The 16,128-nt window shown below is 36.1% G+C and overlaps 1 protein-coding gene across 9 annotated transcripts in view; it reads right to left on the bottom strand.

The window, feature by feature from the left end:
- Positions 1-638: 638 nt before the first annotated feature.
- Positions 639-16,128, bottom strand: part of KHDRBS2 (KH RNA binding domain containing, signal transduction associated 2) — a 512,467-nt gene continuing 496,977 nt past the window's right edge. For 3 of the 9 annotated variants that reach the window (XR_005650704.1, XR_005650702.1, XR_005650705.1), the window contains 4 exons: positions 14,890-14,968; positions 12,761-12,791; positions 12,089-12,181; positions 639-5,836 (listed from right to left, as the gene is read on the bottom strand). The gene's annotated coding sequence lies outside the window, so the exon portion shown is untranslated. Of the gene's footprint in view, positions 5,837-12,088; positions 12,242-12,760; positions 12,792-14,889; positions 14,969-16,128 lie in introns of all 9 variants that reach the window. The other 6 variants (XR_005650700.1, XR_005650708.1, XR_005650701.1 and 3 more) reach the window with 5 other exon arrangements.

Genomic DNA, 16,128 nt, shown 5'->3' with positions numbered 1-16,128 from the left:
TTTTGTGCTTTAAATAATTTCCTGTGTTTTTATTCAGTTTAACATTTACAGTCTATAGCCATGCCACCCTGAACAAGCCCGATCCTGTCTGATCTCAGAAGCTAAGCAGGGTCGGGCCTGGTTAATACTTGCATGGGAGACCACTTAGGTGCTGTAGGTGTAAAAAATACAAAATAAGGGATTGTTAGCTGACAAGGTCCTTGCAATCTGTGAGGTCAACCAAGGGTTGCCTCACTTAAAAAAAAAAACAAAAAACGAACAAAAAACATTTACAGGTTGTATGATTATGGAAAGTTATTTAATGCCTCTAAGCCTTAGTCTCCATCTGTAAAATACAGAAACCACAACAGCTATTCATGCTATTGTTCAGAGGTTAAATGAGGCTACCCATGCAAAGTGCTTGGCACCGTGTTCAGTCACTCAATAACGGTGTGATCGTGGATAATTCCTGTAGGCCAGCTGGAAAACATGCATATTTCCACACAGTGGCAATATTTCTTTTTGGTAGTTTCCAGTTACAGAAATGTTATGTAAATGATCACACAGTGCTCTAACCAGAGGTATTATTTTTTACAGTGAATACTAAATAAGCTCCCAGAGCACCAGATCTAGAGGGGCAGGAAGGGCCAGATATGCACAGTATGTGTCTGTCCCTCAGAGGACAACTACCATGGGTTAAAAAAATACACAAACTCCTTCTCACTTCTAAAGGATCATTTATTACATAAGAAAATAAAACATTTATATGAGCATAATTTTTGATATACAAATGTATAGCATTTGGCAATTATAGAGAGATGCCTCAATACACATTATTGATCTGTAAAGTATCAAGAAGGTAATTGTTCTGGTTTCTTTTACTTATAAAGTTGTGAAGAGTATATATAGCCTTTGTAATTTGGGTTCTGAGTATGTACAGAAAAGTTCCTGAGGCTCCTTGGCAACCATAATACCATCTTCATCTTCCAGAAAAACACTCTTCATTCAACTATGCAACCAGAAAGATTAATTAGCTACTTGGACTCTTTGGATCTAACTTTCATCAGGAAAGAACAAGTAGGAAATGAGTACGTATGATACATGTTTAAGTGTGCAACCTTTATTGTCTTAATATCCTCTACTGTTATGGATCTAATGATAAAATAGGATCACTGAGAAATGACTGTGATAGCATTCTGTAAGTGGTAAGTTATTATAAAAATATGTTTACTGATAGCAGCAATAATAATTTGGTGTGTGGGATTTTTATATTTAGGTCTATAATTTTACTTGTTTATATCGCAAAGGAGGAACATCCTCAGTATTTCCACAAACAGATATCAATAAGTCAGTAAAACATAATGTTTATGTAAGTTAATATGTAATTATCTACAGTTATATGTAATCATAGATAATTACATAACATAAATACAGAATTCTAAAACATTCATTAACCATTCCTTCCAGCCATAGAAATTAATTCAGTTCAGTTATTAGTTGTGACACATAAGTTTTTTAAAAAATCAATTGTAAAACACACTTATTACACTTAAATTTTGAAATCAGGATACTTCTCAGAATCAATATTTAAAAATTTGCTGATGTCTTTTACACTGAAAAGCTTTCATTAATGATGTCTTACGACCAATTTTGTTTCATAGTCAAGGAAGTAGAGGATATTGTACCACCACATGTCAGAAACATTTTGTGGATATAAATTTATATTACACAATTAGCCTCCATAATCTTTTATGCATTCCATTTATTTTTTGTTATGAAGTATTATGAATGCTTATTCTCCTTTAGTCATCAGACACTGTTATTCAGAGGTCACGAACTTCTCTAATATTAGTTTTTGTTTTTAAAGTCCAAATTGTGAATGATGAACATGTATCTTAGTAAAAACTATGTGGAAGCAATGCTTTAACACATCCATAACATTCTTGGACAGGTCTTGCTCCCTTAAATGAAACTCAAAAGATAACAGCACTGAAATCACAAAAGGAGTTCTAAGTTAAGAATAGAGAATTGCCTGAGGTGACTCAGATTTATATCTTATACAACTAGATGTAAGACAACATTTTTTTCTTTATTTTAAATTTATTATAAAGAAGCAAAACCAAATTAATATAAGATAAACTTTCAAATGGCCCTGAGTCTTATGCCATCTGGAACTAGCTGCCTTTCTAATTACTTGAAATAGTTTCACATTATTCCATTACCTCTACCTGTGGTTTCTATGGTACAATACATATGAGCCCAACGTCCCAATATCTTTATTTAGGGTGAGTGTACAATCTAACTTCAGACAGAGAAAGAGGAATGGGCAGTAACACTAACATCTCATGAAAACAAAAGGTGTGCTAATGTTCCCTAGCCACCACATTATTAGCACTAGTCTCTACCCATTCTAATAGATTCAGAGCGTATCATTCATTCATTCATTCATTCATTCAGAAAATCTTTATTTAGCAATCTATGTCAGGTGCTGTCGTGGATCCCTGGGATTTAGGGTTGAACACCTTCAAGGACAGCCTCACGAGGCAGACAACAACCAGATACTTCTGCTAATATGTGGCACAGTGGTAGTATAGAAAAACCCAGGAGCAGAGAAGAGGACAGTCATTCTAAAACAGCTTGTCTGAATAGGGGAGGAGACAGGGTTTTATCTTAAAGGATCCAGTGTCTGGCCTGAGTTATAGAATATGAGCAGAAATTAACCAAGAGGTTACATTTGTATGTTTTTCCTCTTTACTACAGCTCATATTTTGAAATCTCAGGTTTAATCCTGGGCCTTCTTGCCTGATTTCTATACACTCCTCCTGCAATATTATCATTGATTCTCATGGCCTTAATGCCATCTCTATGCTAAGTATTTCCATATAGACTCTGAAGGCAGATTTTTCCTTTGAGCTTCTGTAGGAGGTTCAAGGGATTCTGTGGCCTACCGAGGAAAGAGCTTTGATCACAAGGTGGCAGGTAGCACAAACTTTATTGGGAGATGCTTTGAAACAGGTTGAGTGGTAAAGTCTCTCACAGCAGGAGTCTGTTTGGAGCCGAGGCTGCTACTCAGAATCTGAGGAAGGCAAGGGAATTTCTGGGAGAGAGGAGATTGTAGAGGGGCCTTCTGTGTGTAGGCAGTGTCACTCAGCAGCATGGCAGGCATCTCTGGTTAGAGAGCTCGGAAGGGCAGCAGTGGCTTGGGATCTTTATGGCCCCCGGTTTATCTATTACTAGCAGGTGTGGGGTGAGAGTTGGCAGAGGTATGCAAAACAGGAAGGCTCTAAATGGCTAAAAAAATCTGCTTGTTTGGCCTATTTTAAAAATAAATGGATGTGTAAATATTTGATTTTGTTCCTGGTGGGCTTCTGAACTAATAGGTCTCAGCCTGCAGTGAAGAAATAAAAGACCTAGGGGCCAACACGCAGAAGCCATCTTTGGCTCATTTACATAACAGCGTCACATCAATATAGTCAAATGTTTATTTAACATCTCCATTCAGGTGTCACAAAATTACCATGAACTTAACCTGATCAAGACAGAACTCCTGGTACTTCTCCAGTTTTTCCTTTTCACTAAAAGAATTATCATCTAATATTTGAGGCAGAAACTTAAAAGTCATACATTAGTCCTTCCTTTCCAATCTAATCCATCATCAGATTTTGTCATTTCTACCTCCTAAGCACTTCTCATATTCAGTTCTCTACACCCCATTGCCAATGCTTAAGTCTAAGATAAAGTCTCTCTCACATGGATTATTCCAATATTCTGCTCAGTTGTCTTCTCATTTTACTCATATCCCCTTTCCATAAGTTCCCTATACAGCAGAGTTATTTTTGAAACATAGATCATGCTCATATTAGCTCCTTGTTTACATAGCTTTTAACAGTGTTCAGTTCCACATCAAATATATCCAAATCAGAAAGGCTTGCATCATCTGACCTAAACCTGCCCCTCCATGCTCTTCTCACGCCATTTCCCCCATTGCTTTCCAGTGTCCAGTTACAGACCCAGTGTCCAGTTACAGACCCAGTGACTGATGCATGTTCTTTTCCACACCATGACCTCTGTACTGTTGACCGTTCTACCTGGAATGTGCTCCTCTCCCAGCAGGTTGAATGGCTGCTTCCTTTCTTCCTTTAGATCTTGCTTAAATGTGACTTTCTCAGAAAGGCCTTGTGTAATTGGCCTAATATAGCCCTCACCCTCCCTACCACCCATTCTCATTATTCTCTCTCAAGCTCTGCATTTATTTCGGGCATAACAATGATCTCAATTTTTAATTGAGATATTATGTGTTTTGCTTATTTCTTCAAATCGTCTCTAGATTCTAGGTTTCATGAAAACAGAGATTTTTGTCTTGTTTGCTCCCTTTGTTTTATTGGCTTTTTAAAACCTAGCTTCTAGTGTAATGCCTGACACGTAATAGAAACTAAATAAATATTTGTCAAGTGACATATTTATTTATAAGGAACAAATAAACAGGGAGGGGTGCAGTCAGGTAGAGAAGTTTTTTTTGAGGGCTAAAGATGTTATTGTATTATGTTATTCAATTAAATGATATGGAAACTTTAATGCCTTTCTTGATGAGGTAAAGAAATTTAAACAACTCTGGGGAATATGAATGGCCTTTGAATGAACAGATTTGAAAATCATTGAATTAAATTACTTAAACAAGGCTAGGGTTATTAAAAGTAGATTGTAGTCAGCTGTTCTTCAAGTTTTTTAGAGCAATAAAGATTAAATAAGAGTAATTATTACCATTAGGTATTTAAAAGTTATATGAAGGAACATTTTCTAGGAGTAGGAATTAAAGAAAACCTTTATTAAGAGGGCATAAAATCTTAGAATTCTGACCTTCTACATGCCTTTTCACGTTTACAATGCATCTACTGCTATATTTACTTTTCGTATTTATTATTACTTATATGTGCATCCTCTGTTTTTTCCTTGCCCATTCTAAATGGGAATTTATCCATTCTGTATTAGAAGTAAATCTGCCTTAATTTGGTAATTCAAAGAATAAGAATATGATTATTGAATATCAAGCATTTACTATGTGCCAGGCATTATTCTAAGGGCTTGATATGTTCTACTTATTTAATCCAATTAGAAGCCCTGTGAGTCAGGTACTAGTATTACCTCCACTTTACAAACAAGGAGACAGAAACAAAGCATGGTTACACGACTTGCCTACAACCTCGGTTAGAAAGCCGTGCATCAGGCAGTTCATCTTACAATGTCTGTTGTTAACCACATGCTTGCTGCTTACTCCTGTAATTACACCCCACTCTTTCGTTTTAGTGACCAGAAGTTTTTTATTTAGGAGAAAGGCGTGCACATGCTGTAGATATATTCTAAAGATATTAGGATTGTGCTCATAGAGAAGAAACAGGAGGTTGTAACAGCAAATGTAGGAATGCCCAATTAGTTTTTTTGCTATACTATTTGGAAATCATTAACTTTTTGCTAAAATATTTGTAGTTTTTATTAGTGGGTAGCACCAACAGTGGACGGCAGAGAGTTTCTTGTCTTCCTCTTTCCCTTCTCCAGGTGAAAACAAACTGAGAAGTTTGTGAGCCTCTTTCCAGGAGGAGACAGATTATAAATCTGAAATTCTGGAGTAGAGAGAACATTGATTTCTTTCTTTTTCTATGCTTCTATTTCTCTTCTCTTTTCACTTTTTCACTGTAATACTTTAGATGATGTGATTAAGATCGGAAAGAATTCTTCATTCTTATAGCTTCATTCATTCACATATTATTTAATCAACAAATATTTCTGAGATTCTACAATGTGTCAATCTCTGTGTTAGGCTTGGATGTTAAGTGGTAAAGCATGTCGTGGTGAAGAAAATCTGTGGACGGAAAAGGAAAATGAAAACATAATATATAATGCACACATATATGTACACTCACACATATGGGTATTTTTGTATATATTACCTATACATATACATGCATACACTTTATATCTACTGTATATTTTACTTATTTATATAAATTAACTTCTCTATATGCTTATTCTACATGTACTTTATATGTATGTATATAGTTATGAATTATCTTAAGTGCTATGAAAGAAATGGACAGGTTCAGTGACAGAACTGATTATCAAGGGTGGGAACTACTAGAAGGGCCATATTGAGTCCCTCAGGAGAAGTAACTTAGGGTTATTTCTGGCTTTAAGGAAAGGTGGCAAAGTCATATTGAAGTCCCTATGCTGCTCAGCCTAGCCCACAGACTCTCCGGCCTGGAATAAAGGAACCAACCATGGCCGTGTTCTGTGAGGGTGACTAAATGCTGAGGGGTCCAGCCCCAGAGTAATTTGTGTTCATTTGACAAGGAACTAAAACTAGTAGCAGAGATATTGGTGAGATCTAGACGATATTTAGTTCACAAGCCTATGTTTTGAACATGCTGTAAAGAGATAGAAAAAGTACCTCTGACTGCAAAACTTTGAGTTTAATTGGGTAGAATAAACAGATGCATGAGAAATGACACCAGAGGCAATGGACCAAAATGTGCAAAGAGAGCCATTATAAAAGGAATGAAGAGAGCACAGTTGAGCTCATCCTTTTCAAGGGAAATGAGTTAGAGACATGGCATTTACTTAATTGATGGCGGAGGCAGTGGGAATGGAATATACTTAGATGGACACTAAAAATAAGGGCTTAAATTTAGGAAGACAAACACAAAAAGAAAATGCAACTACTAGTGAAGGAGAACATTAAAAAGACAAAGAATTGAGAAGCATTGTCCTAAACTTGTTAAAGTGCTATTGCTTCTCTTGCAAGCCTATTTCTCTATTTATCAATGTCGTTCAACAAAACGTAAGTATTTCTATATGCAGGACACAAACACTAGGCATTTTGTGAAATAACCAGTGTCTGCCATATGGTTGTTAGTAAAATATTCCTAGTGCAAAAAACCAAACCAAAACAACACAATTCTTTTTTTTTTTTTTTTTTTTGTCTAGCATAAGATGCCTTGGAGTGTTCAGAGTGTGGTTTAAAAGCAGTTAAAAAAAAATACATTTTGAATGATTCCCAAGTGCCAAGGAAGTTACGGAGCACTTACTGCAAAGATGAAACACAGTCCTTTCATTTGGGAGCTTAAAGGCTAATGCGAGACAGAGGGAGATATAGTGTATTTTATACAATGCAGTGTGGGAGCACGAATAGGGGACAAGTGGAGTTGCCCAGACAGTGAATAGGAAAGTTCAGAGAACACTCCTGGAAATTTGGTGGTTTGATTGAGAATTCATAACACAACAAAAGAAAATAGAAAGAAAAAGATCATTTCAGGAAGGACGGGGTGTGTGGAAAAAGGTGAAAAATCTTTATTAAATTATTTTTAGAAACTCTGGTTTAAGGTATGTTTCAATGTTCAAATTCCAAAATAAGGTTAACAAATGCATGGGATATACAACCCTAGTTTGAAACTTTTGGATTAAGAGTATATTTCTAGAACTAATTTAAATTCCTTCAAGCCATTTTAAAATATGCAGTTTTGTGGCCCAAACTTCCTTCTTTGGAAAGAAAGCAGCAGGAATAGCACTTTAGTAACAGCTCACAGGACTGACAGAAGCCAGTCCTGTCAGCCATATATTTAGAAATAACCTGGGGACCCTGTCATCCTTTGTGATTTTTTAGGAAGGGTACTAACATTTGGTAGGACAAACACCTGTAAATCAGTTCCCTGCAGTGACTTTGAGGGGTGTGGCCTGAATGCAGGGGGACAGGCTCCGCTAACAATCAAGTGTAATGGCTGAGTATCTTGTGACACTAAAGTTAACAGAGACAAAGAAAACAGTTTTTCTCTGCCTCCATCTCAGGAACATAGCACAGAGCAGGCTCACGGTAGAGAAGGGCTGCAAAAGGAACAGTGACTGCAGGAGTTCATGCTCTGGTAGGTCCCCGAGATCTTTGGGATGAATACAGAATACCTGCACTTCCAACAGTGTTACTTGCCTAAGAATTCAGTTGAACAGGTACCTATGTTAGACCTTGGTCAGTCAGGGTCCAATTAAGGAAAACAGGATTCACCTGGAAAATTTAAATGGCGGACTGTAATGCAGGGGATTGATTAAGGCATGAAACAGGTGATGAAAGAGACAGATGAAGCCAGTTAGAGAAAAGTGAGACAACCGGATTTAGCAACAGAAGCAAGTCACAACCAACCCCAGGCTGGAAGGACACAAGGACAAGGAGGGGCTACCTGGGTTACTTGGAGAGAACTGGAACTATCTACGGTAGGCTTCAGGGGTGGGATGTGAAGCATGGAAGAGACAAAGCTGATACATGAGAATGTGCAGGAGGCAAACTGAATGTCAGGAGGAATACCCTAGCTCCTCCTTCTTCCCAGCCTCAAGTCTTCTGCCATTGCCCCGGCCCCCAGGCCTGCATTGGCAGAAGCAGCTGCAAGCCGACTGAGACAGTTCTCTGGGGAAGAAAGCCTACTTCAGATCTCCCTCCCTCACGCTGAGGGAGGGGCTGGGAAAAAGGAATGAAGCCATGGGCAAACTGGCACAAGCCTCAACTAATAGAGTGAAGTTATAGAACTTATAGGGCTATCTTGCTTAAAAAAAAGGAAGGCTGCACTTCAAAGACTGGCTTCTTAGAAGGTATGAGTGTAAGAAAAATATTTTTAAAAACGTTCCCCCTCTTTCTCTGCTTTGCTTGGCAGGGTCAATGTAAAATGCATACTCCCAAAATTAGTTTTAATTTGGCTAGAAACTCTCATTTGAAAAGACAAACTGATTTTTTTTTCTCTAAAAGAAATTGCATTTTAATATCTTATTTTGTACAACTTAGCCGTTGTAAGATTTTCTGTTTGTTGTGCTAGCATTCTACAAATCAGAAAATCCTTGAATTATCAAACAAAGGCTTATTTGCCTAAATTACCATGCTGGCCTGACACTGAGATGTGTGGTCTGTTTTGAGTCTTTGTACATTTAGTGACCTGTAGTATTTTGATACATGCCATTGCCTAAAACTATTCAGTAGGAGGTTTGGGCACCATCTGTGATTGTTTCTGTAGGAGCAGTAACTGCCTAGAGAAAAATCTGATGCTCATTTCAAAGATGCAGTATAAACAAAATTCAAGATGATGCCTTTAACATAATTATTCCACCTTTCATTTACATAGTGCTTTATGCATTTCAAAGTGATTTGATGTGATTTCATTTAACTGTTCTTCACAGAACTCGTGGAAGTTGGGTATGGGCTTCTGAAAGATAAAAAAGCTCAACAAGGAAAATAACACTGAAATTATATAGTCTTTTGTAAGACTAAAAAACCAATCTCCTGTTGATATCAATAGAAAATACTTATTGAGCACCTTCTCTGTGCCAGGCACTTTTAAAAGTGTATCACATATATTAACTCTAATCATAATAATTCTATGAAGTAAGTATTATTATGTTCTCATTTTAAGGATAGGGAGACTAAAGCACAGGGAGGTTAACTTACAGCTAATAAAAGATATGAGCCTTAGCAGTCTAACAAAATACAATCTCTCTTAAGCAGTATCTTCTTTAAATATGTACTCAGAAAGCAACAATCTTAATTACAGAGACATATATTTATATTGGGTTTCTTCTTCTAAGTGTGCATGTAACTCAGTGGTGTGCTGGTAAACTGGCTCACTGGCTCTCTGCAAAAGAAAAGAAAAGGCATGATCGTTTGTGTACCCCCCCAAATTCACATACTGGAATCCTTAATGCCCAATGTGATGGTATTAGAAGGTGGGGCCTTTGGGAGATGATTCAGTCATGAAGGTGGTGCTCCCTCGAATGCGATTAGTGCTTATGAAAAGAGATCCCACAGAGCTCTCTAGCCACTTCCACCATATGAGAATAGAAGGAGAAAAGTCTGCGACCTGGAAGAAGGCCCTCATCTGACCATGTGGCAGCTTGATCTCAGACTTTCAGCCTCCAGAATTGTGAGAAATTAATTTCTGTTGTTTGTAAGCCGTACAGTCTGTGGCATTTTATTATAACAGCTCAAACAGATTAAGACATAGCACTTGCCAATTTCTGTGGTATAAATAGTCCCACCAGTGTCCACTTCAAGCTGCTGAAGTGGACTAGTGACTAGTTGAGAAGGGATGTGCATAATCAGATCTCATGAACTTGTGGCTTCAGCACACCACGCGCTGATTAAAATTGCTGTTGTGCTCAAGATGACACATGTGCCATGGAGGGGATGATCCACTCTAGAAATATTCTTAAAACATGAATTCATTTTATTTTCAACTGTTTTATAAAACTCAGTGTGAATTAAGCTGTTTTATATATGTTCATGTTTAATCATCACTCGTTAAGAATAATGTAATCATATTTATTTTTGGTATGTTTTTCACTGATAATAATCAGGCTTGTCTGGGATGAGGTAATCACATAGCAGCTGAATAGAGGAGAAGGGAGGCTGAAAAAATTCAACCACTCATACGATGGCCAATAGATATATGCCTTGACATATATCTATTTTCAAACATAGTTCCCTTGGCTCTTTCGAAGCCAGTAAAGTTACTAAGATTCCAATTAGCAACTGGAAGTCTTAGGTTTTGGTCCAAATAAGAATTTCATGTGTCTCTTATGGCATATAGTCATTTAAGAATTCATTCATTTGTCTTTGAGGGAGGAGTGGCTATTTGTTTAAGCCCCACTAGCAGAGCCATGCCACTGAACCAGAGACAATGGGAAAAGACAACCAGGACTTCCCCTGTGCGGCACCAAAGCTGAGCTTCGCAGGCATCCTGTACTGTTTGCTTCTGTCCAAGCTCCCTCTTCTGGGTCCTACCTGTCCCTTCTCTACTATCAACATAAGTGGCTGTCTTTATTATCAAAGCTGTATCACCACTAAAAACATTTTACAAATACATGTCCACAGCTACACACTATCATGCCTCCCACTCTCCCCTTTATTCTCCAAAACACATACATGAATAATAAAATAAAAGCTTTCTATCATCAGCTCACTATGTTCTTTTTCCATGTGTGTTTTGTTTCCTTTCATTCTTTCTTCTTCCTATTATTTCCCCACCAAAGAAATGTTTCCAAAGGTACTATAAAATTCCACTGGGGGAATATGAATATCTCCTAACATATTTTTCCATATTAAAAAAAAAGTTAAAGAAGCTTAGCTTGATTGGTGCTGGGGAAATGTAATGCAGTAAGACAAAGATTTTCAGTGATCTTTTCAACAGTTATGCCTTTAAAAATCTCTAATAACCCCAACCAAAACAATGACAAAACAAGCCTCTTTTACAAAAAAGCAGGTCAGCAGATAAAGCTTGAGAAAGCTTTGGAAGCCTTATTCTTTCCTGTTGAGAAGTTTGGTGACTGCTTGCTCCTCTCTCTGAAGAGACTGGTCGCAAAAGAGGGATTTGCCAGCTGTTCTGGGCATAAGTAAACATAGATGGAGAACTCTCCTTGCAGCTCCTTTGCCTTTTCCACTTTTCTTCTTTCCCTCCTTCTTTTCCTCCCTTCTATGGAAAGCAAAAGCCTAAAAGCTTACTCTTATAAACTAATGATTGTTGAAAGTCTTTGCCAGCTCATGGGTCCTGGATCAAAAAACAAACCACCCCAAACCTTCATAAGTAAAATACTTTATCCTTCAGATGGAGGCCACAGAAAGCCACCCCACAAACAGGTGCAGTGAATAAACAAAGTAAATCCAAATGTATCATTCATTCAACAAACATATATTATGCTTATTCTACATACCGAAACGTATGCTAAATATCTAAGAATCCAAATAAAACACAGATTCTGCCCTTTGGCAGTTTGCAGTCTTAATTTACTAATCAATAATTTACTAATCAAAATTTACTAATTATAATTCAATTTCTTTATTTCAGATATTAATGTTAATTCATAATAATATATAAGTTTTCAAGTAAGACTTTAAACCTGAGTTGCATTTAGCTATATCATAGGTACATTAGAAGGTAATTGAACATTTCCAGGTATTTATTGTTATAAGTTTTATTATCTATTCCATACCAGTCCATTTAGGAATTTGAAATGCAGAAAAAAACAGTACTGAAGGCAAGATTTAATTCTGAGCTAAAAAAGGAAAAGGAAAAAGTTCTGTTGCACCTACCTTCTGTCCATCTGCGACCTTTCATTCAAATCTCATCTCTTCTATGAAGCCATCTTTTAAAATCCCAGCATAAATTGACCACTTCTCTTCAATCTGCATAATTAACATATTAATATGTTCCACATATATTTTAATCCAGTGGTTGTTAATTACCTGTGGAGTTTAAAAAGTATACATTTCCAGGCTCCAACATCATAAACTTATTTAGGCAAGGCAAGTATGGTTTTGGCATCTGTATTTTTAAAATACACCACATATAACACTCAGTTAAGAACAACTGTCCAAATTACATGATATGATTTGGCATCATATAAGAGCACTATTATTTGTGCATTTATATTATTGTATCCTCAAATGAACTGTAATCATCCTTTGGGTAAAGGTACAGATTTATACTTACTTTGTTCTCTACAGTACATAGAACTTACTCTGCACTAGTAAGAATTTCCACACTTCTCATTTGAAAAAATGACAAAGAATTTCCTTTTTATATAATACTATCATATTTGTTTTTCTGTTCATAGTGGTGGAACAAATTTGATCATGAGCAAATATGTGTGCACGTTTATTTAGCATTGTTTTTCAGAAAGATTCGGGGGGAGGGGCGGTAATCCCCAGGAAGTTTCACAGAAGCATACTATCACTAGCACAGCACAGTGCAGTTAAACTTACATTGGTTCAAATCCAAATTCTCTTATTTAGCCTATGGTGAAGAGAAAAACAAGAGACAAGATAAACGTTTGTTAAGTGCATGCCCTTAATAACCACTCAATGCATGATAACTAATATAAATATGAGGTATCAGGGAAGTCTCTGCCTCCAAGAATTTATCCTCAGCATCTAGATTTTATGCCTTATATCCTGTAATCAGTTACTCCCAGAGACATCAAATCTAGTCATATAACGTCAGAGTTGGAAAGGCCTGTTGAATTGATTCAATCCTACAGTCTTCATTTTTAACCTCTGAACCAATTTAGGGCTAAGAGCTAAAACTATTTATACACTTCCGTGGGGTTCAAATGTTCTGCCTTGCAGCACTTTTTTAAGGATTAGTGAGAGAACTCAGGGAAACGCCAAGTACAGTGACTGCCATAACTAGTCACTTAACAAATCATTGCTATTATCATTAATACAATAGTAGTATAAAAAGTCAGCTGACTTTTAGTTCAGCTTAATGCTCTTTTCCTGCCTCTTAAAATGCACAGTCCTTATGAAAATGTTGTAACAGCTAGGAAGAATAACAAATTACTATTGATAATCTTTGAATGCATTAAATAAAACCAAGTTAATCATATTGACCAGCAAATAGTATATTATCTTCTGGCATATGTTGTTACAGAGTCAGACCTTCATTTGGATTCAGATTTGCCTGCTATGAGAGTAGGCCAATGTTATTTAACCTCTGTAGCTCTTTGTTTCCTCAACTGTAAAACAGGGACAATAAAATACTTCCTTCTTTGGGTTATTGTGAAGAATTCATTATATATGAAAGTATTTCAAAGCCTCTGATAAATAGCAAGCTTCTAATAAAGGTTATTTTATTATTATAAACATTTCATTATTATGTATAGGTAAGGTTACCATAATTTGTCATCCATAGTGGGGACACAACTCAGAGTGAATGGCAATGCTATTAATAATTGCACTGGGACAACAGGCATAAACAGGATGCATGGTCACCTTATGGACAATATATTTTCTAGCTGAAAGCAAATTCCTAAAGGAGTGTTATATACTGTGCAGGACAATTTACATGGAGCTCTTTGTAAAGATGTTATGTATGGGTAAGATTCAAGATGAGCAGAAAAGTATGGTGCTGCCTTCTTCCAGACTCCTCTGAGACAAACTAGAAGGAAGCATGGTGTTTCTATAGTATTTATAACAACCGAAGTCTTTCTTAAGTTCTCTCTGAAGATAATGTCCTAGGAAATGATTTTTTAAAAATGTTATTAAAAAATTTTTACCTTAAAAAAATCATTTAAAAAAATTTTAAGTATTTTCAAGAGACTTTCCGAAGTATACAATTTCCTGTCTCATTAAACAAACATATACATTGTAATTTTTATGCTCTAAATAAGTCCTTTTTAAATTAAAGTGTCTATAAAGAAGAAAACAGAAACTTCTGAATCACCTATATCACTGAGCACTCTTGCAGCCCTACATTTATTTCTTCTTTTGTTTTAGAACAAATTAGAATTTTAGGAGAGAACAAATAATCATGGTCCCGTTCTGTTCTGTTCTGCTCCATTCCACCCCATTTGATTCTAAAAACATTTATTGGAAGCCCACTATATATCAGCCCTCTCTCCGATAAAACTGAACTTTCACTGTAATACACAAAGGTGATATTAGGAAGGACAAGTACAATAACTCTTTAGACAAAGGCTCCACAAAGATCCACTCAGGTATAGTGGATGACATTTACTCTCCTCAGGAACTTTTGTCTCCTGCTCCCCTTCTTGTCAGAATAGTGTGAATATTTATCACATTGTCTTGACAAAGTATATTATTAATTGATTTTAGTTCTGGTTTTCATTCTGTAATACAGAAATTCACAACCTTAAATTCAGGTGATATAAGACATGAAAATCATGTGCATTTGAGAATCAACACATAACTGCTATGCTGTTGCAACGTATAATAAAACTAAAAGTTTCTCACTTGTTTGACGTTAATGTCCCACTTAGTTTCTATCAGATACAAAGAGCTGCTTCATCCATTTAAGCATTTCTTTTGGGGCCCATAATGAAGTGTTCTGTACTTGAAATCATGAATGGTTTCTATTCTATAAGGGGACTTACCTTCATTGTTAAAAAGTTTGACCCTCCAGTCAGTGTCCGATTTATTCCAGCTCTTGGTTTTTCTATCACACATCTTCACCTATATTCCCAGATGAGCAGAACGACTTTAAAACATTATGCAGTTACACACATAGGCCTCGATAAGGCATTCCCATATGGGATATCAATTCGGCTTATGGCAATTTTAACAACAGTAGCAGCTGTCAAACATACTCAAAACAAAATAAATTATCCATCCAACCTCTTGTACTTAAGTGCTTTTTATATTCTGTTTTAGAAAAACAGTTTAACTTTAAGCAGCATTCTAGCTATAATCAGTCTCTCCTGAAGAAGTTTTTTATGAGATTGAATGTAGATAATGACAACCATTAGTCAGTCATTGCATTGGCATAAGGCATAAGGCACACTACAATATTTATAAGCAGCTAAGCCATGACAGTAAAAATATGACTTCCTATAACTTGGGCAGCCTTCTGACTATAGCTGACTACTATTTTGTAAAGTGGAACTCGTCTAAGTCTGGTATATTTAATGGCCATATTCATCATAAGACCTAATTGTTTTCCACCACAGGGTACAAAGCTTTATGTCCCCTATCAACCAAAAACAAACAGTCATACTGCTTAATGGCTGTTCAATTAATGTTTATGTGCTACTTTTACACCCTGAATTATTTGATGAATAAACTCTAAGAAGCTATTAGAGAACTAAGTTTAATAGAACCTCTACTATTATTAAAAATTCCCAGGTCCTTAACAGTAGCTGAAACTATCCCAGCTAAGGAATAGAGAACATACATTGATATTCAAATATCTTCTACGCTTCTGTAAGAATGACATTAAAATCAAACCTTGGAAGGAAATGATCTATGTAGCTTGAGCCTTGCTGCGTTGAAATTGAAGATCAAAACAGATTTAGAATAGAAATGACTCGGTCAGATGAAGTCAAAAGGTGAGACTTGGTTTATTATACTAGAAAGGCTCAGTTTTTCTTATTTCAATTGCTTTCTTAACTTGTAACTCCGTATCTATTGATATTTCTGTTTTCCTTATGTAAGATATAGCAGAAAGGACTAGTTGATTGAATGTATTAATTCAACACCTGTCCTTTGGTAGAAGTTTTGTAAAATTGCTGAAAAAATATTTTTACTGAAAGATTGTCATTTTTGAATTTGTGAGAAAAAAATGGTATGTTTTTTGTAATTATTTAGATATAGCAGCATTATCTTTATTCACTGTT

The sequence above is a fragment of the Pteropus medius genome, unplaced genomic scaffold (assembly GCF_902729225.1).
Source record: "Pteropus medius unplaced genomic scaffold, Ma_sr-lr_union100, whole genome shotgun sequence".
In the NCBI taxonomy this organism is placed as follows: domain Eukaryota; kingdom Metazoa; phylum Chordata; class Mammalia; order Chiroptera; family Pteropodidae; genus Pteropus; species Pteropus medius.
The sequence above is the reverse complement of the archived record's forward strand: the minus strand, read 5'-3'. Positions and strand labels throughout refer to the sequence as shown.